Source organism: Trachypithecus francoisi, unplaced genomic scaffold (genome assembly GCF_009764315.1).
Source record: "Trachypithecus francoisi isolate TF-2019V2 unplaced genomic scaffold, Tfra_2.0 Lachesis_group1, whole genome shotgun sequence".
Lineage (NCBI taxonomy): Eukaryota > Metazoa > Chordata > Mammalia > Primates > Cercopithecidae > Trachypithecus > Trachypithecus francoisi.
In genome coordinates, this window is record NW_022681454.1 from 77,287,726 (window position 1) to 77,315,708 (window position 27,983).

Genomic DNA, 27,983 nt, shown 5'->3' on the forward strand with positions numbered 1-27,983 from the left:
ATTTATTTATTTGACAGAGTCTTGCTCTGTCGCTCAGGCTGCAGTGCAGTGGCACAATCTTTGCAACCTGCCTGCTCCTGGCCTCAAGTGACTCCCCTGCCTCAGCCTCCCGAGTAGCTGGGACCACAGGCATGTGCCACCATGCCTGGCCCATTTTTGTATTTTTTGTAGAGATGGGGTTTCACTATGTTGCCCAAGCTAGTCTCCAACTCCTGGGCTCCAGTGATTCTCCTGCCTCAGCCTCCGAAAGTGCTGGGGTTACAGGCATGAGACACCACACCCAGCCAATAAAGGAATTTTTAAGGTGCTTTTTAAAAACCATTAGGATGGTAGAGGAGACAATGTCAATACAATGTGAGGATTGAATAGCAGAAGGACAGCTGGAAACTGACTTAGCTCTGAAAATTTTGAATCTCATCCAGCAGAGGGAAAAGCTCAGGAGCAACCTAACTACTCTGTAGAAACCTCAAAAGGCCCAGGCGACACCAGGTAACTCTGGAAGTGGAAATGAAGTGGGGCTAAAAGCAGCAGGATCGTCTTCGGTGGAGTGTTTCCCACCGTCTTTTGCTGTAGAGAATCACGAGCTGGTTCCACGCAGTTTCACCTTAGGCAGGGGAGGATGCTTTCCTTCCCCACCTTCATGACTTCTGCAGGTGCCCCCAGCAGGAAGGATCCACGGCAGGCTGAGCAAACTCTCTGGGCACAGACAGGCATTATTCATGCCGGACATCAACAAGCTCTCTTCTGGCCGCTATCATTGTGGTCTTCTCTAGGGAGCAATAAGAAAGACAGATGACAACGCCCCTAGACACTGTGATAGAAATGCACAGGCTAACTTGTCTCCCCAGACTAACCTGTCTTCCAGCAGCTCCTTGGCATTTGCTTGTTCAGGGTGTGGGGTGTGAAAGGCAGGAATTTCCTGGGCCAGAGCTGATTCCATCAGTGCATGGCCCATCCTGACTTACACTGATTCCATCAGTGTATCTGGTCCCTTCCCTACTTTTCCTCCTTGTATTAGTTTCCTCAAGCTGCTGTTAACAATGATCACAAGTGGGCCGAGCACAATGGTTCACGCCTGGAATCTCAGCAGTTTGGGAGGCTGAGGTGGGAGTACTGCTTAAGCCCAAGAGTTTGAGACCAGCCTGGGCAATAAAATAGGAACCTGTCTCTACAAAATAAAAAAGAATTAGCCAGGTGTGGTGGCACATGCCTGTAGTCCCAGCTACTCAGGAGGCTTAGGCAGGAGGAGAGCTTGAGCTCAGGAGGTTGAGGCTGCAGTGAGCTGTGATCAAGCCACTGCACCCACCCTGAGTGACAGCGTAAGACTTGTCTCAGAAAAAAGAAAAAAAATTCACAAACTAGGCATCCTAATGCAACAGAAACGCATCTTGTCACAGTTCTGGAGGCCAGATTCCATAATCGAGGTGTCATCAGGGCTGCACTCCCTCTCCAGGCTCTGGGGGAGGAGACTTCCTTGCCTCTTCCAGCTTCTGGCGGCTATTAGCAATCCTCAGCTTGCTTGGCATGTGACCCCATCACTCTGATCTGTGCCTTTGTCTCTGTTTGGACGAACGGAGGCAAGATGGCGCAGTTCCGGGTTCTTCACCATCAACTTTCCCGCGCCCGGGAAAGACATAGGTCGACTGCGCAGGCGCAACCCGATCTCCGACGGAGAAAAACCGGAACCCGCCTAGCCATGCCTACCGCCTGGCCCCCGACCCGCCTATGTCCCGCCCACTGCCCTCCCACTCCCAGGTCCAGGACATAAAAGCCACTCCCGGCAGGTGCGCTGTGCCAACTTCCTGAGCCCCCACTCCTGTTGGGAGTGCATTAGGAACCTCTCCCCAGAGCTCCACCGGGCGACTCCCTTGGCCTCCCCTGCCGGAGACCGAGGGACCTCACCCCTCCCCCACAAAGCTGGCTGACCAAAAAATAAATTTGCAGTTTTGCTCCTAGCCTTGCCTACTGGCTGGTCCTTTAATACTCGCCCTGGTGTGCCTGGAAAGCAAATCAGTTTCCTGGAAAGCAAATCAGTCTCCATGTTGCCTTCTTGTCTGTATGCCAAATCTCCTCTATATGTCTCTGATAAGGACACTCGTCAGTGGATTTAGGGCCCACAGGGATAATCCAGATCATCTGGATTATCCTTGTAACAAGACCCTTAATTGTATCTGCAGAGATCCTTTTTCCAGGTAAAGTAACATTTGTAGGTTCCAGAGATTAGGACATGGACATGTCTCTTGGGGGACCATTGTTCAACTCAGCACACTGGCCTAGGTCTTGATATTCTTATTTAGTCAGGGGGAGCAGGAAGACAAAACCCTTACACTTGCATAAAGGTTTTTCATCTTTTGTTTTCTTCTCTCCTTCCCTTCTTTCTCCACCTCTCTTCTTCTCTCCTTTCCCTCCCTCCCTCCCTCCCTCCTTCCTTCCTTCCTGTTCTTCATTTTTCCCTCCTTCCTTTCTTGCTTTTTCATTTCACTTAAAAGCTAAGAATTTTGGCCGGGCGCGGTGGCTCAAGCCTGTAATCCCAGCACTTTGGGAGGCCGAGACAGGTGGATCACGAGGTCAGGAGAACGAGACCATCCTGGCTAACACGGTGAAACCCCGTCTCTACTAAGAAATACTAAAAAACTAGCTGGGCAAGGTGGCGGGCGCCTGTAGTCCCAAGCTACTCCGGAGGCTGAGGCAGGAGAATGGTGTAAACCCGGGAGGCAGAGCTTGCAGTGAGCTGAGATCCGGCCACTGCACTCCAGCCCGGGCGACAGAGTGAGACTCTGTCTCAAAAAAAAAAAAAAAAAAAAGCTAAGAATTTCCCATCTTTGTTTACCTGTTTAGTTTGTGGCTAGGATTGGAGAAAGGATGGAAAGGCTGTCCAAGTAAAAGGGAAAGAATTCAATGAGGTGTAAAAGCATTACTTTGCTACCGCCGTACAATGAAATAGAGTACTGTGGCAAAATATGAAATATTGTCTTATTCGAAGTGAAATTACAAGACTGGCCAGTAAGACAAATATCATATATTATCAAATACATATTTTTATACACAAGTCACATTCTGAGTGACTAGATGCCCACTTCCAAGAGGCACAAAGAAATTGCAACTGATTAAATAGCAGAATCACATCTTCTGCCACAATTTCACTGGTGGGCATAAAGTTAAAAAGTAGGCAAAGGGCTGGGTTCAGTGGCTCACACCTGTAATCCCAGTACTTTGGGAAGCCGAGGCAGGCAGATCACTTGAGGTCAGGAGTTCGAGACCAGCCTGGCTAACATGGTGAAACCCCATCTCTACTAAAAATACAAAATAATTAGCTGGGCATGGTGGTGCATGCCTGTAAACCCAGCTACCTGGGAAGGGAAGCTGAGGTGGGAGGATCGTTGGAACCCAAAAGGTGAAAGCTGCAGTGAACCGAGATTGCGCCACTGCTCTTCAGCCTGGGCAACAGAGTGAGACACTGACAAAAAAAAAAAAAAAAAGAAGACAAAGCTTCCCAAATTATTCAAATTACGTTTTTCCTGTCTTCTCATTTTTATGTTTCTCAGCTGGGAGCATTTTGTTGAACTTGTGTAAGTAAATGCTTATGTGATAGAACTCCATTATATATTGTGATGGATTGACTTGTGTCTGCCCCAAAATTAATAGGTTAAAGTTCTATCTCTAAATACCTCAGAATATCACCTCATTTGGAAATAAGGTCATTGCAGATTTATTTGTTAAGATGAGGTCATACTGGAGTAGAGTGGGCTCCTAATCCAATATGACTGGTATCCTTACAAAAAGAACACCATGTGAAGAGACAGAGAGAAGATCATGCAAACACAGGGAGAATGTCATCTACTAGGAATGCCAACATTGCCAGCAAACCACCAGAAGCCAGGAGAAAGGCATGGAACAGATTCTCCCTCACAGCCCTCAGAAAGAATCAACTCTGATAACACATTGATCTCCGACCTCAAGCCTCCAGAAATGTATTGTGAAACAAATGTATTGTGAAACAATACATTTCTGTTGGTTAAGCCGCCCTGGCAATCTGACACATATGTGTTTAAGTACCAGTTAAGGCCACAGACTAAATATCTTAGGAATTCAGAAAAGAAAAAACGCTCTGAAGACCTTCAGAGAAAGGTCTGATATGAAGACCTCAGCATAAAACTGAGCTACTTCTCAGTTTTATGGAGTAGATAAGACTTGGAGTTGGACCTTGAAATGACTAGAACTTGGATGCATAAAGAAGAAGCAAGAGATGTGGGGTGGAAGAAAGGGAGGAGAGGAGATAACAGGATGGGAAAATTGACGGGGAAGAATGTTTTTCTCAATAATAAATACAGCCATCTGACGGGGCCAGGGACAAGAAGAATGGCATAGATAATGACAAGACTGGAAATAAAAAGTGAAGTCAGATGACTAAAGGACCCACCAAATATTAGATTTCAGAGCTTGAATTTTATCCAATATGTAATGGAGAATTATTGACCTTTTAAAGCTGGAAAATCACATGATGAAATTAGTTTGTGGGAAATAGATCTGGGTAGTAGAAGGATGGAATAGTGAATGGTGACTGGTGCAGAAAACAATGTGATCTATAGGGACAAGAGTCAAAGATTGTTTTAATAACATGATAAAGGTCTGAAGGAAATGTGTGAAATATTATGAAGGAAGAATGGACAGGGCTTAGTGAGGGAAGGGTCTCTGTGAGTGGAGGGGAAGGAATCCAGATAAACATCAAGGTTTTGAGTTTCAGAGACTGAAGACCCTGAGATGGCATAATCAGGAAGCCATCTTGGTGTGGCAGAGGGACTGGATAGGAACAGGGGACTAATAGTAAGTTTGATTTGTGATATAAGGGGCTGAAAGGAATATAACAGCAATGTCTGGGATATAGTTGGGTGTGTACACATAATATGTAAGAGAAACTTAACAGAGAGAAATTGAAGTTCCTTTTTTTTAGGTTTCTTCTTTGTATTTTTAAGACAGAGTCTGTGTATTTGGATGTTGTTTACTGTAGTCACTGATGATCCTGCTTCTCCCATTAGACTGTGAGCTCTTTAAGGGGTGAAACAGCTTCTTTGTACCCATAACCCAAGCAGACTATCTTGTTCTTAATAGGAGATCAGGAAATGTGAATTGAATGGAATCGTGCTGCACTGAAGTGAATGAATCAAGCCTTCTGACACCAAGCCCAGTATTCTCTCCAGTATAACACAGTTCCTTCCCTGTAGTGACTAGGCCAGAGATGGATCTAAAATGTCACTGTTACTGCCAGCTAATTCAGGGTCTTTTATTTAAGCAACAGGGACTCAATTTCCCTATTCCACAGGTGTATGGTTTGACTGGCAACTTGATTAGTTGTCAGGTAAAGATAATGGTTACAATAGTTCCAGCCTGTCTGGAGCCTTGTAGTGGAGCCTCTGTAGTACCTTGGCTGCAAAAGAAACTCAAGCTGTGTAAGTGATCAGATTTTATGAGAAGCTATTCTTTAGTAGCAGAGACACTGGAAAATTGTATCAAGAAAGCGTCCCTTTTAAGAGCAGAGTGCTGAAGCATCTTGATGATGTAGCAGTTTGTGTGTCTACAATGACATCAGACATTTTCATTTCATAATGATAGCACAAGGAATTATACCTTTTAATCACTTTTTGGTGTCAGTAAGAAATAGAGACAGAGATTCACAGCCTCTGTATGAATTAAAGACTTGATAAACACTGCTATATTAAAAACAACAGACTGGGCATGGTGTCAGAGGCATGTAATATCAGCATTTTGGGAGGCCGAGACAGGTAGATTGCTTGAGCCCCGAGACAAGCCTGGGCAACATAGAGAGGTTCCATCCCTACATTAAATACAAAAATTAATTAGGTTGGTGCAAAAGTAATTGCTGTTTTGCTATTTTAATGGCAAAAATCGCAGTTACTTTTGCACCAATCTAATAGCTGTGTGCAGCTTCTTGGGAGGCTGAGGTGGGAGGATCACCTGACCCTGGGGAGGTTGAGGCTACAGTGAGCCAGAATTGTGCCACTGCGCTTCAGCCTGGGCAATAGAGTGTGACCCTATGTAAAAAAATAAAATCAATAATAAAATTAGAACAACAAATCTGCTTCACGTCAAAAGGTCTATGATCAAAAGACAAAGAATAAACCAGAAAATATTTACAACTAATATCATAAACCTAATATAGAAAGAGATCCTATAAATTGACAGTAAAATGACTAACAAATAGTAGAACAAATAAGAAAAATAATTTAACAGTAGGCACAAGTATGAAAATATAATTTGCCAAATGGTTCTTTACCATAGGAAGAGACTCAAACTCACTGGAAATAAGAGGCATATACATGAAAACTAAGTGAGATGTGAAGGGTGAGTAGGTAGCCAAGTGAAAGAAGGATGGAGACAGACAAGAAGCGAAGAGACTAATAAACTAATCATAGCCATTGTGTATTACTGGGTTCTAGTGAGTGCTGCTTTACACAATTCATGTTTTACAAGTACTATTTCATTTACTCTCCATAATAAGCCTAAAAGTAGGAAGTATTGGTTTCACGAGGTTACAGATGGGATTAAGTAATTTACCAAAAATCACAAAGTAAATCATAGAGCCTTGACTTGAACTCTGGAAGTTAAAACAACTCTGAGAATATAGCAGACTGCCAAGAAAGGGAGCTCCATAGGACAATGACCAAAAATGAAAATGTTCAGACAAAGATCAATTAAACGTTGTGGAGACATAGAGTTGCCAGAGTCCTAAAAGTTCAATTAGACCAACCTCCAACATAGAACACAGACCTCCTCTGCAACCTCTCCAACAGATGGCCATCCCAGCTGCCACCTAAACACATCCAATGACAAAAGAGAGCTCTCTACTTGTTAAAGCAGCTCATTGCATTGCTGAACGTCTTTGTTGGAAAACTTCTTCTCTATATGAAGCCAAAATCTGTCTCTCCATAAGTATGAGCAATTTGTTCCAAGCAATCAAAAGAAAATGAATTTTTTCTCTTATGCATGTGATAATTCTTCAGAATAAACCCAGATCCTTCCATTTTTGCTCACTTGCCATGGTCTCCAAGCCCATGCCTTATCTGGCTAACTCCTCTGGAGTAGAAACACTCTAGTTTCTCAGTTTTCTTATTAAAATGTATTCTCAGAAATGATTGTGTTAGATTATGGTAGAGTATTGAGATATACTTATTTCTTTTAATATGCCTGCACAGCACACTCAGTGTATATCAGTCTATTACTGTAATCGCCCAACGGGTTCTTCCTGTTCACTGCACAGGCAAAACCAATTCACTGAGACCAGGGTGTTGCAGTAAAGAAAGAGTTCACATAATGCAAGGCAGCTGAGTGAAGGACTGCAGTTATCACTCAAATCAGTCTCTCTCTGAGAGAACTCAGAGGCTAGGATTTTTATGGAAAATTTCACGGGCAAGGTCCTAGGGAATTGGTGCTGCTGATTGGTTGGGGACAAAGTCATAGGGGTGTGGAAACAGTCCTCATGTGCTGATTCTGCCTCTGAGTGGGGGCCACAAGACCAGCTGAGTAATAATTCATGGGTCTGAGTGGGGTCATTTGGTTTGCAGAATGCAAAAGTCTGAGAAATATCTCAAAAGACCAATCCTAGGTTCTATAATAGTGATGTTATCTATAGGAGCAAATGGGGAAGTGACAAATCTTCTGACCTCTGGCCACATGACTCCTGAACAGTAAGGGATCATAGAAACTATGTCTATATTTTAGCAGAATGTAGGCCCTTCCCCAAATTCTAATCTTGTGGCCTTTCATTAGTCTTATAAAGGCAGTTTCAGCCCCCCAACAAGGAGGGAATCAGTTTTAGAGGGGACTATTATCATCCTTGTTTCATAGTTAAGCTGTAAACTAAATTCATCGCATGGTTAGCCTCACCAATGCCCAGGAGTGAGTGAGTACAGCTAGCCCATGCGTCTAGAAGCAAGATAGAGTCAGCCATGCTAAATTTCTCTTGCTGTCATAGTCATTGTAAGGGCAGTTTCAGTATTACATTAACTTTTTAGCATAAGAATCACATATGTTCTGGTGAAGAACTGTTACTGGAAAGGCGTCCCGATCAAAACCCCAAGAGAGGGTTCTTGGGTCTCATGCAAGAAAGAATTCAGGGTGAGTCCATAGAGTAAAGTGAAGTCAAGTTTATTAAGAAAGTAGAGGAATAAAAGAATGGCTACTCCATAGGCAGAGCAGGCCCAAGGGCTGCAGGTTGCCCATTTTTCTGGTTATTTCTAGATTATATGCTAAACAAGGGGTGGATTATTCATGCCTCCCCTTTTTAAATCATGTAGGGTAACTTCCTGATGTTGCTGTGGCATTTGTAAACTGTCATGACACTAGTGGGAGTGTAGCAGTGAGGACGACCAGAGGTCACTCTTGTGGTCATCTTGGTTTTGGTGGTTTTTGGCTCGCTTCTTTACTGCAACCTGTTTTATCAGCAAGGTGTTTATGACCTGTATCTTCTGCTGACCTCCTATCTCATCCTGTGACTTACATGCCTGAACCATCTGGGAATGCAGGCCAGTAGGTTTCAGCCTCATTTTACCCAGTTCCTATTTAAGATGGAGTTGCTCTGGTTCACACACCTCTGACAGAACCATGCACAGTCCTCTTTCAATGGCTGATAGGTTTTTAATACCTGTATTTACTTATGTTATCCTGAATGCAAATATAAAGTTTCTGGATCAAAGTTATTATAATTCATGTCAAAAACTATCAGTTCCCTTGCCCCAACCCCTAGAGTGATATGATGAAAGCCAGATGTCATCGTATATGTACTAGGTTCTATACTGCAGGAGAGAAAGCCTCCCTCAAAATTATGAATCTGAGAGCTTATATATGAGAGGGTCAGCTTTCTCTTTTCCCCTTCTGAGAAAGGGAGAGAAACTTTTGCTTTTTAGTGTACATCAATTTTCCTGGGGAAGAAAAGGGAAAGGTCTGGGCTTCTTACCTTTTGGAATGCAAATAAGTGTCTCGTGGGAAGATAAGAGAAGTTTCTCCTGGTTTACAACTCTTGGGATGTTTTCTTGGTTGCAGGTTTTACCCCCTCCCACCCTGCTCCTCTGAAGTGTAAACACAGACCTCTGGGGAGACAAATCTCTCTAGAGTTATCTCATTAACTATTCAGTCATAGTCATAATTTAACTTCTAAGCCTTGTTCTTTAATCTGGACTCCAGAAAAACTTGCTCAGAAAGTCCTAACTGTGCGGAAACATGAAAACACTCACTTGTTGACTTGGGCTTGATACTGGTCTATTTCCTAGGTCCAGAGTGACTTGCCCACTTGTTTCCTGTCTCTCTCTCTCTCTCTCTCTTTCTCTCTCTCTCTCTCAAGGGAGGGGGATCCCCAAAGAACCCACAGCAAAAAAGACAGAGTCAGGTTTAAACACCTGGTAGGGCCAGATGGCAGAGGTTGGATCATAGCAATACTGGTCAAGTGAGAGCTCTCCTTCTCTCTTTCCCTCCATCAGTAATTCAGAGAGGGGAAGAATGGAAGTGGACATGATGAGAGTAAAGAACGTGACCACCTCCCTTTTCTTCTCTGCTGGCAGCAGTCCCGATCTGGAGAAGGATGAGAATATTGATTATAAGCTGTGTTTAAAGATTTGGTTATAAAATGGAATTAGATATTTTAATTACTGATAAAGGTCTTGCTTTACAACAGAGAGACCAGAAAAGTCATGGATTTTGCCTGAGTTATTAACCAGGAGCAAGGGGAAGAATTGGATGTGAGGATATAAAATTTATGTTTTGAGCCATTCTGAGTGAAACAATACTTGTCAAAGGCGTTCGAAGCAGAGCAACCCCATCTTGAACAGGGATTGAGTAAAATAAGGCTGAGACCTACAGGGCTGCATTCACAGGAGGCTGGGTATTCTACGTCACAGGGTGAGATGGGAGGTTGGCACAAGATACAAGTCACAAAGACCCTGCTGATACAATAGTTTGCAGTAAAGAAGCCGGCTGAATCCCACCAAAACCAAGATAGCAATGAGAATGACCTCTGATGATCTTTACTGCTCATCACACGCTAATTAGAATACATTAGCATGCTAAAAGACATTCTCACCAGCATCATGACAGTTTACAAATGCCATGGCAATGTTAGGAAGTCATCCCATATGGTCTGAAAAGGGGAGGAACCCTTGGTTCCAGGAATTGCCTACCCTTTTCCTGGAAAACTAATGAATAATCCACCCCTTGTTTACAATATGATCAAGAAGGAACTAACAATAAGTACAAGCAGCTGAGCAGCCCATGGCACTGCTCTGCCTATAGAGTAGCCATTCTTTATTCCTTTACTTTCTTAATAAACTTGCTTTTGCTTTACTCTATGGATTTGCCTCAAATTCTTTCTTGCATGAGATCCAAGAACCCTTTCTTGGGTCTGGATTGGGACCCCTTTCCGGTAACATGCTATCTAAACCTTGCACATAAATAGAGTATATTTATTTTTCTTTTTAAGGGAAAAATGCATCGGAAGAGGAATATTCTGATACACAGACAGGGCCTGTTTCACCTCTCTTTCTAACACTCCAAAATTGGATGCTAACAAACAGAACTTTCAGAAATACTCTCTACAGATGCCTGAAGCATCCAAGAGGTAGTACAGATGTATTAAAATATTCAAGAAGAGTTGGATAAATCAATGGATGCCAAATAGAGAATGGGATTTTTAGAGAATCTGGTCATACTTCAAGGAATGCTCTTAATTTTCCACTTGACAAAATGGGATCAACCACGCTCCCTTGCTCCAACCCTCAGCAAATGTGCAGAGGTTTCACAGGGAAGACCAGATCCCAGGCTGGGTGCTCCATGGGTCCGATCCAATACAGCAATTACTTTTGCAGCCTAGAGGTCCCATAGCACCCTTTGCTTCTTTTCATAGCATTTAACAATCTGTATTGTCATTGATTTTTAAATTTATTTAGCAGGATTGTGAATTCAATTCACATCGCATCTCAGGAGTATGGAGACATTATATAGTCCCTTCGTTAATAAGTCCAGCCTTCTTCCTTGAATCCCACCTGCTGGTGAGGAGTAAAAACAATTAACTTTTAAATCCTTACTTGTTTAAACTTAATCTGATCTACTCACTTAGAAATCCCTTAAGTGAAGTTAGTCTGTGCAGGAAAAGAAAAGTTCAGCTGTCAGATTTCTCACCTTTTCAGCCCCAAGATGTTGACTAGGTATTTTGTATGTGGGGAGGAATGGGGTTGCCTGACTTGGAGGTCTTGGGAACAGTGTCCTCCACCTTGTTGACTCTTATCCCCCTGGTAGCTCTCAGCATGGCTGGCAATGTAGCTGATATCTGGGGCTGGAGCGATTCCTTATCAGCTCTCTCTGATGATCCTCTCTGACTCCCTCGGCTTCCCCTGGGTCCTCCCTGCAGGACACCTCTGACTTCTGACTGTGACTCCCATTTAGTCCTGGCCCACCTGGTAGTCCTTCACCCGCCTCACCTGCACTATGGATCCCAGCCAGATTCTCATAGACTTCTGGGTCACAGGGCCCCCTGTGGAAACTTTAGGAGACTCTAAAATTAAACCTCATAACCTCCCCCTACTTGGCCATGCTGGCCCCACTAGAGTTGAGATGAGGTAGCCTGCAGTAAAGTCTCTTCTCAGTGTCTCAGATGGGGAGCTGGGGAGAACGATGCCCTTTTGTCCTTGGTGTTTCCCCTAGTCACCTCTTGCACAGTCAGGACACACATCTGACTGCTTTGTTTCTTTGTCTCTGTCCCTGGCTCTGTCTGTCTCTCCTTTTCCTTCGCCCAATTCTGGGACAGAAGAGGAAAGACTTCCTTCCTTCTCTTCCTCTGTAACCCATCACCCTTCTACTTAGAGGAGTTAAACCCATGGCCCTGCTGCTCTCCCTATAACAGGAGGGTGTCTTCTCTGCAGTATGAGACAATGCTCTGAGCTAAGTCTCCAGGCTCAGTGCGATGGTTAATTTTATGTGTTGACTTGACCGGGCTGAGAATGCCCGGATAGCTGGCGAGACATTATTTCTGGGTGTGTCTGTGAGGGTGTTTCTGGAAGAGAGTAACATTTGAATAGGTAGACAAGATCTACCCTCACTAATGTGGGTGTCATCACCCAATCCATTGAGGGTTGAATAGAATGAAAAGGTTGAGGAAGGGCAAATCCTCTCTCTTCTTGAGCTGGGACATTCATCTTCTTCTGCTCTTCGCATTGAAGTGCCCAGTTCTGGGGCCTTCAGACTCAGACTGAATCACACCACCAGCTTTCCTGGTTTTCTAGCTTGCAGATGGCAGATGGTGGGACTTCTGGGCCTCCATAATTACATGAGCCAATTCTCATATGTATCGATAGTGCGTACAATATATGTGGGAAATATATTAATGTAAGTATACATATGAGAGATATGTGTGTTTGTGTGTGTGTGTGTGTGTGTGTGTGTGTATCCTATTGGTTCCATTCCTCTGGAGAACCTTGATTAATACACTTGGTTTCTAATAGATAGGGGATGAAGGTTAATAAAATAATTTGAAAAGTCCTCTCCTAATACAATAGCTTGAGGCCAGGTGCGGTGGCTCACCCCTGTAATTCCAGCACTTTGGGAGGTCAAGGTGGAAGGATCACTTGAGCCCAGAAGTTCAAGACAAACCTGGGCAACTTAGTGAGACCTCATATCTACCCCTCCTCAAAAAAAAAAAAAAATTAGCTGGGCATGGTGGCACATACCTGTAGTTCCCACTAGTCAGGAGGCTGAGGATCCATTGAGCTCAGGAGGTTGAGGTTTCAGTGAGCCATTATTCTGTCATTTCACTCCAGCCTGGGTGACAGAGTGAGACGCTGTCTAAAAAAAAAGAAAAAAGAAAAAAAAATTATAGTAGCCTGGTTTTTAAGGCTACCGTTTGGTTGCACAATTTTATTTTGAAGGTCAGAAATTGAATATTAATTCTGTCTCTTTGCATTGCATGTAAATTGCTTAAAAGAGTGACAGGGACACAGTAAGTGACAAATGTTGTTATTGTATAACAAATTAGTTAATCTCCTTCTGAGGCTGGTTAGTGTCTTGGGCCCACTAAGAAAAATATGTTCCAGCAAAAGCAAAAGAGAAAAATCATATTAATAATTTCTGAGATATCAACCTCATTAATATTTACGTTTTACCATATTTCAAAATTATCAACTCATATATGCTAGGAGAGAAATTCAAACAATATACAAGTGTCGCGATTGCAAAGTAAAAGTCCTTGCTTAACTTTGTGTTTTTTATTTTTTGAGATAGAGTCTCACTCTGTTGCCCAGGCTGAAGTGCAGTGGTGGGATCTCAGCTCGCTGCAACCTCTGCCTCCTAGGCTCAAGCGATTCTCATGCCTCAGCCTCCCGAGTAGCTGGGATTACAGGCATGCACCACCACACCTCACTAATTTTTGCATTGTTAGTAGAGATAGGGTTTCGCCATGTTGGCCAGGCTGGTCTTGAACTCCTGACCTCAAGTGATCAGCCTGCCTCAGCCTCCCAAAGTGCTAGGATTACAGGTGGGAGCCACCATGCTTGGCCCCTCACTTAACTTTGAACATTTTCCCTGTTCTGGCCCCCATTTTACTCTTTTCCTTAAAGATGAAAACTAAATATTTTGGTTGAATTTTTTCAGTCATCCGTCTCCTCCATTACACTATGAGTTTTTGAAGTAAGTAACCTAAAGAGGTAGTTCCATAAGCCATCAATAAATATTTGATGAATGAATAAATTATTGAATAGTTACTGGACACAATTATCAAGTAATACAGAGTAAATTAAGTATCTTTTAAAAAATATGCTGTTATATAAACTTGCTGGGATGCCTAGTTATTTTTTTAGCTTTCTTGATAGGATTATATCTGATTAAAATTGTTTAAATAGAACTGATATTAAATTGTGAGGGTTTATTTTTAATTAATTAATTATTTTTGGGGATAGGGTCTTGCTCTGTCACTCAGGCTGGCATGCAGTGGCACAGTCACAGCTCATTGCAGCCTTGATTTCTCCAGCTCAAGTGTTCCTCCCACCTCAGCTTCTTGAGTAGCTGGGACCATAGGCGCCTGCCGCCAAGCCCAGCTAAACAATTTTTTTTTTTTTGGTAGAAATGAGGTCTTATTATGCTGCCCAGGCTGATCTTGGACTCCTGGGCTGAAGCAATCCTCCCGCCTCAGCCTCCTAAAGTGCTGGGATTACAGGTGTGAGCCACTGTGCCTGGTCTATGAGGCTTTATTTACAGGTTTCTTTTCATTGCTTCCTATAAAAGTGCTTCATATATAAGTGACCTTACACTGAGTAATAGAATGAAGATAGATGATGACAAGGCATTTTATCATGAGTTTCCTGTTTTCGTGTGACTGATACCATAGCAGGAATGTTCAAAGCTTTCATGTCTTATTTTATTTTTGATGTGTCATAAAGCATAGCCAATACAGCTCTGCTCTCTAATGTGATAGAGTAACATGGAATGCAGTAGTGATTGATCAATTGGATTTGTCAGTGTCTTAAAGAGTAGTAATATGATCCTTTTTTAAATTAAAGGAGACATAACTGATTGACAAGCTGATTAAAATGATGATGAGACAGGCCAATCCAGTGAACCGATTGTTGGCATAGACTTAAGAAACAGGATCCAGTTTATGTCTAGTTTTCAGGATTTGTGAGCAGGGCTCTTTCCAAGGTTGTTTTGGAGTATTCTAAACCAGTTTCTTGGAGGGTTGGTTGAAGATAAAAGCCCTTCTTCTCTGCTGTGTCCCAAGCGGGCAGGTAGCAAATGTCTTTGCTTGGTGACAGGGCCAGGGAAGCACAGCTGAAGTCAGAGAAGCCAGGGCTGGAATTGTGGCTGCATTACTTGTTAGCCATGTGACTTGGAAAACTGCTTACATGGGCAGCTGACCTCCCTTAGTGTACTTGTTGTGAAAATTAAACCAGACAATACATTCTGACTGCAGTGCTTGGTACACGGTGCTCTGGGATAATCACAAATGACTATCTATTTGGAAACAAGGCTCTGTTTCTAACCAGTATATGTTTGGGTTGCTACATATGGGAAGGAGCAAATCTTCACTTCCTGCTTCCACATCCACGGTCATCTAAACCAGCTCAAAAAATCTAAACCAACTGTCGTCGTTTTCCCCTTTGCTATCTCGGAGGTGGAGCAGGGAGGCTATGGTGTGACAGCTACAGCGGTAGCAGAGGTGGCAGCCATGGATTGCAGCAGTAGTGATGTCATCTTGAAGCCAAAAGTTCAGTGATGGACCTTTGACTTCTGGCCCTCTAGCACTTTCACTGATTTTGTAAGCACATAATTTCATGAATTTATTATTATTATTTATTATTATTCTTATTGAGACAGAGTCTTTCTCTGTCAGCCAGGCTGGAGTGGAGCAGCATGATCACAGCTCACTGTAACCCTGACCTCCTGGGCTCAAGCAATCCTCCCATCTCAGCCTCCTGAGTAGCTGGTATTACAGACGGGCACCACTACGCCTGTCTTTTTTTTTTTTTTTTTTTTTGTAGTTTTAGTAGAAATGGAGTTTTGCCATGTTGCCCAGGCTGGTCTCAAACTCCTGTGCTTAAGCAATCTGCCTGCCTCAGCCCCCCAAAGTGCTGGGATTACAGGTGTGAGCCACCTTGCCCAGCATAAATTCTTCTTCAAATACCTAGAATGCTTTTGATTTTCTTCACTGAACTCTGACAGGTACATGTGGTCAAGGTCATTTAAATAAAATCCTGGCTTTGACTCTGGGTACCAATCTGGGTTACTACTGTTCTTCTCTTTGTTTTTTGTTTGTTTGTTCATTTGTTTGTTTTTTTGAGACAGAGTCTCACTATGTCACCAGGCTGGAGAGAAGTGGTGTGATCTCGGCTCACTGCAACCTCTGACTCCCTGGTTCTAGTGATTCTCCTGCCTCAGCCTCCTGAGTAGCTCGGATTACAGGCACGTGTCACCACGCCCAGCTAATTTTTGTATTTTTAGTAGTCACAGGGTTCACCATGTTGGCCAGGATGGTCTCCATCTCCTGACCTCATGAGCCGCCCACCTCAGCCTCCCAAAGTGCTGGCAAAACTGTTTTTTTCTTCACGATCAAGCTTCTGGGAAGAGCAGTTCCCTAATACCTAAAGCTTCCTATGCATCTTTGCACTTAATTCTACCACAATCAGGCTTTCTCTCTGCTACTGAAGCACTGATATGTCTTGACCAAGGTCAGCAATGACCAACCAAATGCCAATTTCAGTGGATTATTTCCATCCTTGTCTTATTTAACCACTATTAGACACTGTGGATCACACCTTTCTTTCTGGAACATGTTCTTCTCTTGGTCCCTGTAACACAATCTCTCCCGACTACCTCTTATATCTTTGGCCACTCTTGGTCAGCCTCCACTGTGAGCTCCTTATCCTCTCTAAATTTTGGCACTCCTCAGAGTTCCAGCTTCAGAGCTCTTCTCTTCTGAGTATAATACACTGAGCAATCCAATAGACTTCTGTGAATTCTGCTACTGTTGCTATGGTAATGACTCTCAAATCTCTACCCCTCTGCTGTATACAAATCCTTCATGCTCTGGGCACAGTAGACTCTCTCCTCTCTACCCCTCTGCCTCCAAATATGTTGAATTTTGAAAACGTCTTGCCAGGTGCTTTCATTCTCCCATGCCTTAACTTACATGGCTCTTTCTCCCTTGTTATTTCTCCCCCACACCCAAATTTTCCTTAACTATAAAAACACTTGCTTGTTAGACAGTGTTTTCTTAGATAAAATACCAAGAGCATAAGCTGACAAAAGAAAAAAATAGATGAATTGGGCTCCATCAAAACTAAAATATTTTATGCTACAAACAATAACATCAAAAAAGTGAAAACCTTTTCTGCAGAATAGTAAAAATTTTCTGCAAATTATATATCTGAAGAGGGACTTAAATTCAGGATATGCTGAAGAAGAATGCTGACAACTTGATAATAAAGAAATAATCCAATTTTAAAACGGGCAAACGATTTAAATACACATTTCTCTAAAGAAGATATATAAATGGCCAAAAAGCACATCAAAAGATAATCATCATCATTGTTCATCAGAAATGGATAAATCGTCCATATGGATAAATCATAATAAAAAGCTACTTCACACCTACTAAAATGGCTATAATCCAAAAGACAGGTAATAACAAGTATTGGCAAGGATGTGGAGAAATCAAAACTCTCACACATGGCTGCTGGGAATGTAAAATAGTATAGCCACTTTGGAAAACAGTTTGACAGTTCCACAAAAAGTTAAACATAGACTTACCATATGACCCACCAATTCTTCTCCCAGATATATACTCAGGAGAAATATCAGAGTGCTTCCACACAAAAATGTACTCAAATGTTTACAGCAGCATAATTCACAATAGCTAAAAGGCAAAAACAATCCAAATTTCTATCAACTGGTGGGATGAATAAAATATATGTCCATAAAATGAAATATTACTTGGCAATAAAATGGAGTGAAGCTCTTGATACATGCCACATGGATGAACCTTGAAAATATGTTAAGTGAAATAAGTCAATCAGAAAAGACTACCTATTGTATGAGTCCAGTTGTTCATACAAAATATCTAAAATAGGTGAATCTATTTACAAAGAAAGTAGGTTTGTGGTTGCTAGGGGTTGGAGGGAAATGGAGGGTGACTGCTAGTGGATATGGGGTTTCTTTCTGGGGTGATAAAATATGTTCTAGAATTAGTAGTGATGGTTGCACAACTCTGCAAACACATTAAAAGCCATTGATTGTAAAGGTTACATTTTGTATTTAAGTTGTATGATATGTGAATTATATAGCTCAGCAAAGCTGTTTTTAAAAAATCTCAGCTGGGTGCAGTAGCTCATGCCTGTAATCCCAATACTTTGGGAAGCTGAAATGAGACGATCACTTGAGTCCAGAAGTTTGAGACCAGCCCATCTCTAGAAAAAAAAAAAAAAAAAAGGCCAGGCATGGTGGTGTGCATCTGTAGTCCCAGCTGCTCAGGAGACTGAGGCAGGAGGATCACTTAAGCCCAGGAGGTTGAAGGTGCAGTAAGCCAAGATCGTGCCACTGTACTCAGCTTTGGCAACAGAGGGAGACCCTGTCAAAAAAAAAGAAAAAACAACTCAGTAGCTTGTCTTTTAAGGCTCAGAATAAACACCATCCCTTCTTGTTCACTCAGTTCCTCCCTGAGCAAATATGTGTTGCACACCTACTCTGAGCCAGGCCTCATTGTTCTAGGAAACTATTGAAAGGTGTGGTAGGTGGAATTTTCCAAAGCTAGCTGCCGCAGTGTATATCCCATCCACATGCTCTTTTTACAAAGTGACTGACACTCTCCATTGAGAGGTAGAGTCTATGGTCCCTGAATTCGAGGGTAGGCAAGTGGCATATCACGTCTCTGACCAATCAAATATGGCAGAAGTGAGGGGATGTGACTTTTGCAGGTAGGTCATAATCTCTATGTGCGCGTGTGTGTGTATGAGTGTGTGTGTGTGTTTCTCTCTCCTCTAACACCTTCCCTTGGAACCTAGCCACCATGCTGTAAGAATGCGCAAAGTCTTCATAGAGAAACCATCTGGAGGGGCCTGAAGCTTCCAGCCAACAGCCAGTCCTGCAAGAGGAGTGTTCAGATGATTTCAGTCCCAACCTGAGTTGCATCAACTGAGCTTTCAGACATCATGGAGCAAAGACAAAGCCATCTCTGCTGGGCCTGAATCCTCATCCACAGAATCCACGAGCAAAACAAAATGGCTGTTTCCCCCCATTGCAGTTTGGGGGTAATTTGTTACATAGCTATAATAACTGGAACAAAAGGGTATAAACAAGGAAATTTGTATGATCTGTTAATATTTTAAAATGCCATTTTGGCTGCTACGAGAAGAATGGATTATATGGAGTAGCAGAAAAAAAAGTATCAAGGCTCCCTAAAATCTCCCAGCTAGAATCCATTCCTCCAACTTATTATGTATACTTCTAGAATATCACCTTTAAATTGATTATACTTATGGGCCTACATCTCTCTCAGAATCTTAAACTTTAGAGGATAATTTTTTCTAAGAAAGCTAAAGTAGATCTTGTTTGAAAAATCCTGAAAGGCTTCCTTATGAAAAGAAATTGGCTGGGCGTGGTGGCTCATGCCTGTAATCCCAGCATTTTGGGAGGCTGAGGCGGGGGTGGATCACTTGAGGTCAGGAGTTCGAGACCAGATGACCAACATGGTGAAACCCTGTCTCTACTAAAAATAAAAAAATTAGCTGGGCTTGGTGGCGGGTGACTATAATCCTAGCTACTCCGGAGGCTGAAGCAGGAGAATTGCTTGAACCCAGGAGGCGGCGGTTGCAGTGAGCCAAGGTCACACCACTGCAGTCCAGCCTGGGCAATAAGAGCAAAACTCTGTCTCCAAAAAACAAAAACCAAAAGAGTTGTTAAAATAGTTGCCTTCTTAGTCATGTTTGGCTAAATATAAAAGGAACAGAGGTTTTATGATTTCAGAAAGGCAGCAAACTAATAAAAATCCATTTCTTAATCATCAGGTGATACTGTGGCCTGGGTGAAGACATCGTACCCTCTGTGTGTAAAAGTGCTAAGAAGGCTTACCAAATGGGTTATTACAAGGCTAATGAAATAACTTTGGCACACTGTTAAAGACTTTGTGAATAATTAAAGCTTCACAAAGACCTTGATGAGATTCCCTCTATCCTCAGAAAATGTATGCGTGTGTGACGGTGTAGGGGTGGGTTGGGGGTTGGATAGGATGCAGCAAGAGAAATGGATTCCTTTCTAGTGTTGTCCTTTTCTTGGACCAAGGATGTTGTACAATTTCATCCATTCACCCTGGATATTTGAGCTTGAGTTCCCAATCACTGTCAATAAACACACCATTGATTCATTTATTTTCATTTTTAAAATTTAAATTATTTACTTATTTATTTTTGAGACAGGGTCTTGCTGTGTTGCCCTGGCTGGAGTGCAGTGGCACAGACATGGCTTACTGCAGCTTCAACCTCTTGGGCTCAAGTGATCCTCCCACCTCAGCCTCCCAGGTAGCTGGGGCTACAGGCATGCACCACAATGCCCAGCTAAGTTTTAAATTTTTTTGTAGAGACAGGGGTCTCGCTATGTTGCCTAGGCTGATCTCAAACTCCTGGGCTCAAGTAATCCTCCTGCCTTGGCTTCCCAAAGTGCTGGGATTACAGGCATGAGCCACAGTGCCTGGCTCATTTCTTTTTAAAATTGAGTACATATTAGTATGTGCTAAGCATTTACAAGCATCATCTGATGTAATGCTTACAGTGAACCTATCATATGAGTATTAATCCTTATGTTTTACAAATAAAGAGACAGAGGCACAAAGAGGTTAACGGTTAACTTACCTAAATAAAATTATATAGCCAGAAAGAGCCAGAATTTAAGCCCAAGTTCTCTCTGACTTAGCTGAGCTCTTAACTCGATGCTATACTGCTATTGATCTTTCATAGATGCTGCCCAGTGGATGGGCAACAGTAACTCAAAGACACACAACCCTTTTCCTTTATAAAATCTTCCTTGACTTTATCAGACCATAGATATATCTAGCTCCTTTGAGCTATTGCAATACCTGCTATCTGTGCCGTTTGTTTGGCATCTGTGATTTACTGTATTGTCTTACATGTCTTACATAGTTTATTTATTTTGTGTACATACATGCTTTATGCTTGTATCAGTTGGAGATCTTTGGTTGCGAGCTACAGAAATTGGCTTCAGCTAACTTAAGTGCTTCCTACCACTCGTGCACCCTAGCATGGGAAGAACTTTGGGTAATTCACAGAATAAAGGAAAACAGAACCACCTGACCTTGAGGTGGGATAGAAACCAGGAGAACTCTTGGAGGTCTTTATAGAATAAACTTATGGGCAATCTCTTTTGGTATGACCACAGGAAGGATTTAACTCCAACTACCTTCATTCCACCCAGTGTCACACTGCTCAAGATCCCAATTCCTAGCAGAGAAGCAGAGTGTCCGCTTGGTCCAGTTAGTTTAGTCATATGCCCAATCCTTGGATCCAGCATGATTCTACTGTGATATAGAATGAGAGACAGTTTGACTTATTTATAGAATAAATTGATAGATCTTTTACTTTCTTTTGAAAATCAATATAATTTTTCAGATAGAAAAATAAACTATGTGTATACGTACAAAGACTAGACATCAAGAAATTATTTAAAAGACAAGGAATTCTGAGAAGCAGCAGAAAAATCAGAATGCTTAGAATGGTGCCCTAGGGTGAGGCACATCATTCAGGCTTCATCAATAAAAGTCAGAGCCTCCTCCTCTCTTCTACTTGGAGTCCTGTTCACTATGATACATTTCATGGTTTGATCAATCTTACAGCAGATTACTCCTCCTGAATAAATAAATATGGACATGAATTTGTATGAGCACAGGGTAGATGTAGTACATTTATAGCTATCATTAATTTAAAGAAAACTTGGTTTATAAATTTCAAGGAAAGTTATTATAAGTAAATTTTAATACTATTTTAAGATTAGTTTTATTCATATTAAATTATAGGCTTCCAAGCTTTCTTAGGAAAGCATGCGGTATTTTGGATTAAATGTATTCTTCCAGCACTTTAAAATCCTTTTAGAAAGTTCTCCTGGTCTACGTGCTATAATATTGACTGGTCAATGCTGACCTTGAAGATGTTGAAGAGCAATAGATATTGGTTTGGTTGCCATTTGGCAAAGCCTGGGGGATAAACTAAAAAGAACTGTTGGCCCACACAAACTATCCAAGGGCTAAATGTCTCTCTTAAAATATAGCAAATGCCAGGTGTGCTAAATTCGAATGAAACAACATAAAATCTCTCCCAAATAACCCTCAAACTTTTCTGCACCTATAATGATGTGTCATGTACGAGACACAAAGGTATCGTGATTGTGCTTCTCAAGACCAAAAGATGTTAAATAACTTGCCTAATGTTACCCAGTAAATAAGTGTAAAAGTTTGGGCAAGAATTTACGTATCCTATATAATCCATTACTCAGTGAAACTTATATAGGACCCCCTAATGCTTAAAAGCAACATCTAGATAACGCTTAAAGAAATTTTAGCCTGGTGTTGTAAAATTTTAAATGACAGCGCCCACACTCTACTATTTATATACACACTATTTTTACATATTTGCTGTGAATGCACACATATCGTTCAGCGGTCTACATTTTTCTTTGATCCCTCAGTATAAAACCTCCTACCTTTCCCCTCATGTTGGGCACAAGAAACCAAACTAATACCTCGCATTTCAAAATGCTCACCAGAGGATTTGTACATTCATCCAGTAAGGTTTTTAGTTCATCTTTTCTTCCCAAACAAGGACATAGCTTCTGTTCTCTATTAGCCCTAAAGCACGAATGGCACATCACTTTAAAACTAATGGGCTGGTTCATTCAACACAGAAACAACTCATTACTACTCATGAGTAGTAAAATCAGGCTTATAAAACCATTAATGAAACAAAATGCTGTTCTAATCTACAGTAGTGTCTAATACCACATTTTACCTTCTCATTTTAATTGCAAATGGCTAGAGCCAGGCTACTGTTGAATATTCTTTTGCATTTCATAGAATGCCTCTAGGGAAAAAGAAAAACCAAAAAACCAAATCACTATTCAGTCATAGGTCTCATACTTTGAGTTGTATGTGGAGATTCTAAAGTGTAATTTTTGAATAACAAGATTTTAAAGTATGATTACTATGCTTAGGAAAATCCTGAGGTAGTATGTATGTATGTATGTATGTATGTATGGATTGAGACAGGGTCTCACTCTGTCACCCAGGCTGGAGTGCAGTGGCGTGATCACAGCTCACTGCAGCCTCCATGTCCTGGGCTCAAGCAGTCCTCCACCTCAGCCTCTTGAGTAGCTGGGATTACAGGTGTGCACCACCACACCCGGCTAATTCTTTTTTATTTTTTGTAGAGACAAGTTTCCAGTATGTTGCCTAGGCTGGTCTTGAACTCTTGGGCTCAAATATCTTCCCGCCTTAGCCTCCTAAAGTGTTGGGATTACAGGGCGAGCCACTGGTCTCAGCCAGAGATTCTTATTTGGCTGAAGGTGGTTGCAGATATCAGTAGTTTTTAACATTTCCCCAGTGATTTTAAAAGGCAGCAAATTGGAATCCAATGCTTTGTGCCAATTTTGATTCTTCACCTTAGTCTGGGCATGTTCCTACCTTATAAAAAGCAGAGTTCTCCAGAAGGCAGAGGTTGCAGTGAGCCGAGATAGCACCACTGCACTCCAGCCTGGGTGACAGAGCAAGAGTGAAAAAAAAGCAGCGTTCTATTAGCAAGGAAGAGCAGGCAGTCCCCACAGCCCACAGTGCCTAGCAGAGGGCCTTACAGAGGTAGATCTAGAAAATTCTCTTCCCAAAAAGAGCATGTCTAAATTCTATAGGAGATAACGTTCTCTTAGTTCCCTTCATGAACTTAATTCAATCCACAGGCATAGGTTGAATTGATACTACAGTGTGTGCAGGATCCTGTATTGAATGCTGTATGAAGTAAGAATTAGAGGCAGAGCACAATTTTCTTTACTTTGTGGGCCAACTTCCTGGTAACAACTCATTCACTCAGATCCTAGCGTGAGTATGTCTTCAACATCTAGTTACTGAGCTCTTGAAGCAAGGTACTGGGCTCAAGCAGGGAACAAAGTGAGCAGAGCCTCCACACAACTGGAACTGATGTTGGAGAATATGGCTGTGCTTTAGACACTGAAGGCAGTATAAAGAAATAGGAGTTACCGTTTCATTTTTCCAGGAATTAACAACGACCTGTTCACTTTTTGTCTTGTTTTTTTTTCCTGAGACAGGGTCCTGCTCTGTCGCCCAGGCTGGAGTGCAGTGGTGCCATCTCGGCTCACTGCAACCTCCACCTCCCAAGCTCAAGTGATCCTCTCACCTCAGCCTCCTGAGTAGTTGTGACTACAGGTGTGAGCCATAATTTTTGTATTTTTTGTAGATACAGGGTTTTGCCATGTTGCCCGGGTTGGTCTTAAACTCCTGAGCTCAAAGCGATCTACCTGCCTCAGCCTCCCAAAGTGTTGGGCTTACAGGCGTGAGCCATGGCACCCAGCTCACTTTTTATCTTTCTAAGCTTAATATTTAGGCTAGGTGCTGTAGCTTATGCCTGTCAGTAGGCTGGGTTCTGTGGCTTTTGCCTGTCATCCCAGCACTTTGGGAGGCTGAGGTGGGAGGATCTCTTGTGACCAGGAGTTCAAGACTAGCCTGGGCAACATGGTGAGACCTCGTCTCTACAAAAAATTGTTAAAAATTGCCACATGTGGTGGTGGTGCATCTGTAGTCCCAGCTACTCAGGAGGCTGAGGTGGGAGGATCGCTTGAGACCAGGAGGTTGAGGCTGCAGTGAGCCATGATTGTGCTTCTGCACTCCAGCCTGGGAAACAGAGCGAGAACTTACCTCAAAACAAAATCCCCCAAGTCCCCAAAGTGTAATATTTATTAAGTACTTACATGTGCTAGATAGATACTAGTAAACAGAACAGTCTTGATCCAAATTATAAACCTTGTAATCTAAGTGTGGGAGGCAAGATACTGAAGAAATAAAGAGAGAAATAAATATATTTCAAATTCTAGTAAATGCCATGAAGGAAAAGAATAGGCTCTTATGTGGGAATTACGGGGCAACATAATTTAAATTAAAGGATGACAGGAAAAGCTGTTTAAAATTCAATGGAGACAAGTATAAAATTCAGATCAGAACAGATTCTTCAATTTAACTTCTTCACTACCCTCTCTTCTAGCCAATTAAACAAAATATGTAACTTTTAGAAAGACCCATCATCTTGTATGTGAGATCCAGATATACAAATGAGGTTTTGACTGAGATGCTGAACGTGGAGAAGCCATTCTCACAAGACCATTGGGCAAGCAGTATGCTCACAGGCTGCTGTTGCTTTGTCTTGCTTATTGTGTTCTCCATTGCCTCCTAGAACTCGCTTTTGAAACTGCCCTGTAAACTTTATAAAATTTACCAGGGAAGGAGAGAGGGGAGAAAGGAAAATAAACCAAGCTTGCAGCATATTCAGCATTAACCATGAGGTCAGCTTGCTCTCTGGCCTGCTTCTTCATGGTTGTTTGGTGCCTAGTGTCCTAGAATCACATAGACCCTAGATACCATTTTGCTTAATTGCTCTATAGATAACAACTTACACATTGTGAAATGTTAGTTTTCCCTTGGAAATAGTCCTTCAGGTCCTGCACACGGATCACACTACTGACTCAGCTGGTCTGAAGGCCCCCCATGAGGAGCTGACTCACCAAAGAAGGTAGTTTTCACGTCCTGATGGATCCAGCCCCCTTGTCTGACCCCAATTTTCCAACCCCTCGCTCTCCATGATCCCCTTAAAAATTCCAGCCTGGAACTTCTCTGGGAGATGGATTTGAGGGTCTCCTCACATCTTCTTGCTCGGCACCTGCAATAATTAATTAATTAAAAAAAAAAAAAAGACAGGGTCTTTCTTGCTCTGTCACCCAGGCTGGAATGCAGTGGTGCAATCACAGTTCACTACAGCCTCAAACTCCTGGGCTCAAGTGATCCTCCTGCCTCAGCCTCCCTAGTAGCTGGGACTATAGGTACCTACTACCATGCGCAGCTAATTTAAAAAAAAATTTGTAGACACGGAGCCTCACCATGGTGTCCAAACTGGTCTCAAATTCCTGGGCTCAAGGAATCCTCCCACCTTGCCCTCCCAAAATGTGGAAATTATAGGCATGAGCCGCTGTGCCCAGACACCTATAGTCATTAAACTGTGTGTGGCATCTCTGCTATCTCTGTGTAATTGGTCTGTTACTGCAGCAGGCATATGAGCCTATTGGTCCTATAACACTTTCTCCATCTGTATTAATATATTCCTCTTCCCTGTTCCATCTATCCCACTGCCTTTTGACTTTCTTCCCCCACCCTCTTTCTCTTTTTAAAACATTTTCCGTAAGTTATTGGGGTAGAGGTGGTGTCTGATTACATGAGTAAGTTCTTTAGTGGTGATTTGTGAGATTTTGGTGCACCCATCACCTGAGCAGTATACACTGCACCATATTTGTAGTCTTTTATCCCTCACCCCCCTCCCACTCTTCCCCCCAAGTCCATTGTATCATTCTTATGCCTTTGCATCCTCATAGCTTAGCTCCCACATGTCAGTGAGAACATACAATGTTTGGTTTTCCATTCCTGAGTTACTTCACTTAGAATAATAGTCTCCAATCTCATCCAGGTCACTGCAAATGCTGTTAATTCATTCCTTTTTATGGTTGACTAATATTCCTTTGTATATACATATATCACAGTTTCTTTATCCAGTCATTGATTTGGGTTGGTTCCACAATTTTGCAGTTGTGAATTGTACTGCTATACACATGTGTATGCAAGTATCTTTTTTGAATAATGACTTGTTTTCCTCTGTGCAGATACCAGTAGTGGGATTGCTGGATCAAATGGTAATTCTACTTTTAGTTCTCCCCATCCTCTCTTGATAATAGGAATTACTCCTTAATGTGCTTAGGAGTATATTCACTCAGATATTTAGATAAGTGAGCATTATAACACAGTACCACCAAATGTAACAACCAGGAACCCCTTTTTAAAACACAAGCTTATTAACTGTCTCTCAAGGGAGAAAAAACTAATAATCCTTACCTGTTCAGAGGCACAAATGATGTAACTTTACACTTTAAAGGTTTGCAACTCAAACTGCAGGGGCTATGGAACAGCAACATTGATGCTACTTGGGAGCTTGTGAGAAATGTAGAATCTTGGTCCACACAAAACCTATTGAATCAGAATATGCATTTCAACAAGATCCCCAGTTGTTTAATAAATACAATGAGAAACATTGAAGTAGAGGATCCCAAAGCAGATAGCCATGAGAATTAATAATCTTTCTTTGACACCATTGATATTACACATTTAACTTTCCTGGAAAAGCTGTTTTTACTTAGTGCTTTCTTATCTACAAGTATTCTCTAAGTTATGATTTTCAATAGTTTGTTTAAAAGTTCTGTGCTCCTCTCTTGTTATCACTTCTAGCAAATAATAATATAGATCTTTAAGGTTTATAAAACTATAACTGATGGGAGTTATTCACCACCTTTTAAGTAAGAACCATATCACCTCATTAAAATTAACCATTGCCTGCTAACGAGGATACCAGTGTTTTGTCCTTAGAGGTGATATATATGTATATCTGTGCCATCCCTGATATCAGTAGAGAAAAGGAAGTGTTTGGCACTTTGAGAGGGAGTATGGCGTTGTGTGGAATATCAGCTCTGTTAATGCCTGGCTTGGACCTTGATCAAGGCACTAAAATCTCCTTTGGCCCCAGATCTTATCTATAAATGTCTAGGTTTTATTATCTATCAGTAAAGATATATGCATATCCACATATATGAATTTGATTTTAAATATTTAAATCAAGTATTGAATTGATATAAAATAAGATTTATGACTGGGCATGATGGCTCACGCCTGTAATCCCAGCACTTTGGGAGGCTGAAGTGGGCAGATAGCTTGAGGCCAGGAGTCTGAGACCAGCTTGGGCAACATAGCAAAACCCCTTCTTTACAAAAAAAAAAAAAAAAATTAGCAGGGCATGGTGGCATGCATCTGTAGTCACAGCTACTTGGGAGGCTGAGGTGGGAGGATTGTTTGGGCCCAGGAGGTTGAGGCTGCAGCAAGCTGTGATCGTGCCCTGTACTCCAACTTGGGCGACAGAGCAAGATCCTGTCTCAAAAATAAAATAAAGTATATGTAGGATATAAAGTATCAGGATACAATAAAATCTGTATATGCACTGTCCAGTTTAAGAATATTCTAATATCCCTTTAAAATCCTGTATGTCCCTGCCAGATACCATCCCCTTCCTTTCCTGCTCCTCCAATCACTCCAGAATTTTATCATTCTCTTTTCTTTAGTTTTA

The 27,983-nt window shown here is 41.9% G+C and overlaps 2 long non-coding RNA genes across 5 annotated transcripts; both read right to left on the minus strand.

Annotated features, from left to right (window-relative positions):
* Positions 1 to 319: 319 nt before the first annotated feature.
* On the minus strand, positions 320 to 12,769 carry LOC117085589. The gene is made up of 3 exons (XR_004438006.1): positions 12,729 to 12,769; positions 10,975 to 11,051; positions 320 to 769 (listed from the first exon to the last, which is right to left on the minus strand). It is a non-coding gene; the product is annotated as an uncharacterized LOC117085589 (long non-coding RNA).
* An 18-nt stretch (positions 12,770 to 12,787) lies between these two features.
* Positions 12,788 to 27,552, minus strand: LOC117085590. 4 transcript variants are annotated; one of them, XR_004438010.1, is made up of 4 exons: positions 26,705 to 27,552; positions 24,523 to 25,484; positions 20,956 to 21,401; positions 12,788 to 12,843 (listed from the first exon to the last, which is right to left on the minus strand). It is a non-coding gene; the product is annotated as an uncharacterized LOC117085590 (long non-coding RNA). The 4 variants fall into 4 exon arrangements; XR_004438007.1 differs by having other exon boundaries at positions 20,956 to 21,073; positions 26,705 to 27,550; XR_004438009.1 differs by lacking the exon at positions 12,788 to 12,843 and adding an exon at positions 18,063 to 18,115.
* Between the last annotated feature and the right edge of the window lie 431 nt (positions 27,553 to 27,983).